This window comes from Cebus imitator, unplaced genomic scaffold (genome assembly GCF_001604975.1).
Source record: "Cebus imitator isolate Cc_AM_T3 unplaced genomic scaffold, Cebus_imitator-1.0 Scaffold456, whole genome shotgun sequence".
NCBI classification, from domain to species: domain Eukaryota; kingdom Metazoa; phylum Chordata; class Mammalia; order Primates; family Cebidae; genus Cebus; species Cebus imitator.
Genome location: NW_016107771.1, coordinates 159,258 through 164,889, shown reverse-complemented (window position 1 = coordinate 164,889; position 5,632 = coordinate 159,258). Strand labels below are relative to the sequence as shown.

Genomic DNA, 5,632 nt, shown 5'->3' with positions numbered 1-5,632 from the left:
GGGCTTTGGGGAAATAATTAGTGTTACATGAGGTGATGAGGCTGTGGCTCTCATAATTGGATTAGTGTCCTCATGAGTAGAATATCAGAGAGCTAGACATTCCTTTCCCAGGTGCATGCTCAAAAACAGGTCAAGTGAGCACACAAGATGGCAGCTTCCCGCAGGCAAAGAGAAGAGTCAGCAGAATAAAACCTACCTTGCTGGCACGCTGATCTTGAAATTCCATCCTTTAGAACTGTGAGAAATAAATTTTGTCTGTTGTTTAACCCACCCAGTCTGTGGTGTTTTGCTATTGTAGGCTGAGCAGAGCAAACTAAGACACAGGATTTAGTAGTAAATTTATTTTTCAATACTGATCGATGACAACTCAAAACTTCACATTTTAACCTAATAATCTGTTTGCAGTTTAAAAGTTATATTTTGGTGACTTGTAAAAAATCATTAAGTGGGGGTTCTGGGATCTTGATAGTTGTTTACATAGATGTGTTAACTTTGTGAAAATGTGTTAACTTTGTAAAAATGTGTTAACTTTGTAAAAATGTGTTCAGTTGTACTCAATAATTAGTGTACATTTCTAATGTATTTATGCTTAATCAAAAAGTTCCCTTTAAATCCTATTTCAAACAATAAAAATATTAAGATTTTTTTAAAAGTTATCTTTAAAAATAACTTAAGATTTAAGTATTTGGTGTGATTTATAGGAGTAATTTATTCTCACCCTATTCCTGTAAGTTCAACATTCATTTTCAACATGTAATAACATAAACTACACTGACATTACCAAAAGGGATTAACCCCAAGGACGTAAAATGAAATAATACAGTTGATAAAATTAACATTCTATTTAAAAGGTTTCAAGTTCTTTAACTATTTTCTTGTTAACTGTATTACAGCTGGTTCTACTTTCAATTCGTTGCTGTTTTCAGTTGTAGCTGTAAATTGAAGAATATTTTAGGCCCCATGTCCATCAAAATTCAGAGAAATAAAATTCATATTTGCATTACTCATCATCATGTATTATTCATGCAGAAACAGGGCAGTTAGTTTTCTTCAGGCTTCTGCATTACATGACATCAGACGCAAGCCTTAGAAATGAAAGCAGAGACATGCTAACCATGTGGCTTCCTCCTAGCCTCCATGATGGTCTAAAGAAACACTTGCAGTATAAGAATACTTTAAATGAATGATTTCTATGACTTTTCTGACGGATCTTTATCTATTGATTATCTGTTTTGTCCTTTCCTCAATTAGATGAATAGTACATTCCCTAATGAGTTTTTTATTTTTAAATCATAGCAATCGGTTCACCTTTTATTATGTTACTTCAGTAAATTTCCTTTTGATTTTATATATGCAGTTTAAGGATACAACTCTATTAGCAATATTAGGAACATATTTACAATTTCAGATACACAACATAGCCTTTTAAGCGCTATTCAGTCTTTAAATAAAGCTTTAAAAGATCTTGACATATACCTGCATTTGGCTGGTATTATAGACCCAAGAAATTAAGGACAAAAAGATTCTCCCCAAAAACAGCATTTATTGCAACATCTACAACCATGACACACTCTGTCACCCAGACTGGAGTGCAATGAAATGATCACCATGCTGGCCTAATTTTTTATTTTGTGTAGAGATGGGTGTCTCACTCTGTCGCCCAGGCTGGTCTCCAACTCCTGGGCTCAAGCAATCCTCCTGCCTCGGGTTCCCAAAGTGCTGAGACTACTGGTGTCAGCCACCCACACTGTGCCCCTCCTATCTTACCTGCCTGCAAGAGCCAAGGAAATGCCCTAAGCACTGTCCACATAGTAACAGGAACTGCTTCGCTTACATTAGAGGCGAGTTTTGCACTCAATGTGGCACCTCAATTCCCACTTAATCTCCTTTGTTTTCTGGTCTCTACATCATTAATATCAAAATAGAGTGAAATAGAACGTACTTAGAAATTTAAGATCAAATTTTAAACTGCCACCTAGGCCCCTGGTTAAGTACAAATCCTGGTACTATCTCATAAAAGTGTCCTGAAACAGAGTTCTACATGGATGTCCCTATTCCCAAACATCAGCTTGGGGTCAAAGAGTCTTTAGTCTCTAGACTATTTCCCATGGCCTGAATCGATCCTTTTATTTTTCTTCCCCTTCCAGATTTTGCCTGCCTCTCTCTCTCATCTTTCCTTCTCTACCTAAATGCTATCAAACTGTTTCCTTAAGACACATTCCCCAGGAAGATTTCATGTTCACACACAGCTTTCATTTGAATAAAATTGTACAGCCCAATGAATGCATAATTTAACAATGTTCTTTAGCACGCCATAAATGTGGCTTTTATTTTACCCACTTTACAAGATTTGGAGCAAAATATTAATGAAACTTCATAAACACCAATTCAAGTATCATTTTGGTTTTTAAATTAATTAGGTAGCTGTATGTTAGAGGAAAGAACTTCCAAGTAGGCAGTACAGCAGGGAGGAGCTTGGGCTTGGGCCTTACCACTCAGGCTCCAAACTCACTGCAACTTAAGGCAAATTACTCAGCCGATTACTCAGTCACACTGTGCCTCAGTTGCCTCATCTATACATAATGGCAATAATAGGACCTGGAAGGCTTATGAAGATTACATGCCTTTCTCCATGAAAACACTCAGTAAAATTAGCCTTTATTAATATGTCATCTGAGCTGAAATATAAGGAAGAATATAAAACAATATATTCACAGGAATGAGATGTATTAGCTCTTACACCTTTCTTCAAAACTGTCTTTCCATTGTCTGTAGTCCAAGGCAATAATTATTATGATGAAACTATGATTATTTTTCAAAGTAATAAAATACAAGGTAACGATTTTGAGAGGGCTCTGCATTTTGGGAAATAAAAGGTAGGAGACTTTGAAAGACAGTTGAAGCAAAATGTGGTAGCAGCTTCACTTGTAATCTTTCATTTCATTCTTTTTTCTTTCTTAACAATCATACTATTGTAAAAGGGTTCTTCTCCTTTTCTGCATCGATGGGAAGTGTTGCAGGCTTATTTTATTCTCTACTAAATTCAAGCGTTTTAGTAGAAAAAGTAAAATGTAACATATATTCTTACAATATTGTCCACATGAAAGATTTACTACAACAAAAATGATCTCTGAAGGCATTAATACCAGGAACAATTAATGTTTAAGTCGCAAACGGAGCAGATGTTTACGCTGACAGGGAACACACAAAAGGGCGTCCATGCTTCAACAAAATGCGAGAGTTTTCCGTTTGCAGCCTGAACTTGACACTGTTGAAATGCATGCATTTCGGTGGCCCCGTGACATTACATGCGTCCCGAAGCTGAGCGAGATCAGCCGGGGCCGCGCTCCCTGTGAACGCGCAGCCCTCCGGGGACGCGCAGAGCTGGAGCGGCGGGCGGGCGCGCGCGGCTAACGGGCCCGCGCAGTCTCTGCGCGTCCCCGCCCCGGGATCCCGGGAGGCCTAGACCCGCGCGACGACTCAGGGGAAGGGGTGGCTGCGCTCACCTGCAGCCGGGAGAAGACGGCGAGGAGAGGTGGCCGCTCAACATGGGCGGAAACCAAAGGGCTCGCCGGCAGGCAACGCGGTGTGAGGGTTGGTGGTTTATCTTCTTGGTCCCTGAAAATCCACCCCAGTTTAGCCTGGAGGCCTGAACTCGATTTGTGCAAAACTTCCTGCGAGCAGCTCGTAAAACGAAGGCGCGTCCCTGGGTGGGCTCGAACCACCAACCTTTCGGTTAACAGCCGAACGCGCTAACCGATTGCGCCACAGAGACTCCCATGCTGTCTGCTCCTTCTGCCACAGTCTTTACGAAGAATATTAAAGGCAGTGTGTGACTTGCCCCTTTCTGCTTTCTGATTGGTACTATCAGAACCAAACTATTTCACTTCATGTTTCCAACCCTCTTAATTCTATTTTCCACCTTTTAAGCATATCGAAAAATTATACAACAAAATCAAGCAGAATTGCCGATTGCAGGATGTATTACTATTGCTCCCCTCACCAAGTCCCATTTGGAAAGTTTTGTTTCAGAAAAATAACTATTTCTGATTAGTTTTCTTTTATGAGGAAATCAAAGTTTTCATCTTGTGAGCTGAGAAAGTTTCCTTTTGTTTCAAACAATTTGCCCAGTGCTTTGCTCGCTAATCTCTCGTGATTTACTTGTGTATTATCCCAAGGTCATCTGAATTGTATTTATTTGACTGCTTTATTTTTATTTTCAGGTATTATTAAATGTGTAGATTAAATCCCTATTTGTTTTGTGCTAAAGACAGTACAATGGATTTCACACTAACATGTTGTTACTGGAAAGAAACATCGGGGGAAAAAAAGCTACAGGAACATTCCTTAGTCCCAGTGGGTTGTAGTTTATTGCTAAAAAAAATCTGCCCTCCTCCCTGGAATTAGCCTATACACCCACATCGAAGCCATACCCCTTAAAACACACATCTCGAAAGATAATTAAAACCCAATTTGAGGAAAGAGAAGATGAAGAAGAAAAAGGAATGATGTATAACTCCTGAAAACTGTTAGCACATCAACACTCCAGGCAAGCGTGTTCCATCCCTATAAATACTTAAATGAAAATTGTTCCCTTTGTGTGAATGTTTCCTGGTGCTTTTGAAGGTACTCTTCAAGGTTCCAAACGCTCTTTTTCTCCCTTCTTCTCTCCTCAAAGAATTGCGAGTTTCCACTTGAGAACGTGATGTTTAAATTTTTAACAGTCTCTGAATTGCTCGGTACAGGATCCCTCCAAAAACAATCGCTATCGTGATTTACAGTCGTTGTAAGCGACGCGTCTTAGTCCAATCAGCATTTTGAGTTCCCGTTGCGTGATAAAACAACTTAAATTGGCTTTGGAACCAATTAGAAGCCGAGTTCCCTGAAAGCGTTGAGATGTTAAACAGCTGTGAATTCACGCCAAACTGCACCACTCCTCTTTCAACAAACTTTTGGAAGTGCACTTAAAATTTTTGAATTTGAAAAAACAATCTAGGAAATGCTTCTACAGAGCATATGAGAAGTCTGATTTCATTAGACGATGCTGCCTTTTCTACTTGGTAATATTTTATGCACCTCAGGTACTGGCTTTTCTTCTCCAAATACCAAACTGAGTGTCCTTTCCTCTATTGTTTTTGTGACTATCCAGTTAGAACAGACCAACTGGTGTACCTCACTGCCCCTTCATGCAATATTTACTCTCTTGTTTAATGTAGTATTAGGAATGGTTCTACTCATGCAGAGCTCTTCAGCTCCAATATCTTTTCCTCACTTCAGTCATCATACTAGCATTCGACTTTTAAAAAGAGAGAGAATGAGAAGCAGTTGATGAGAAAAACTAACTCAGGAATATGAACTCATGTGGGCTTAAAAATTGTCTACGTAATTACCACTATTGGTTTTAAAACTGTCTTCAAGCCTGATTCTGTAGCTTTTAACATCTTACATAAAATAACTGGCTGTTTCCATGGTTAGTTAGCTCTGCCTTTTATTCCCTCTCCACTTGAAAATACTTCAAGGGAGCATATAAATATTTAAAATATCGAATGAACTCTGAACATTTTATTCCAATTATCTATATCAAACAGCTTTTATGCAGAATGACCACTAACAAAAATAAGGGAACAGTATC

At 38.8% G+C, this 5,632-nt stretch overlaps 1 non-coding gene across 1 annotated transcript; it reads right to left on the bottom strand.

The window, feature by feature from the left end:
• Positions 1 to 3,701: 3,701 nt before the first annotated feature.
• Positions 3,702 to 3,775, bottom strand: TRNAN-GUU. The gene has a single exon. It is a non-coding gene; the product is annotated as a tRNA-Asn (tRNA).
• Positions 3,776 to 5,632: the final 1,857 nt, after the last annotated feature.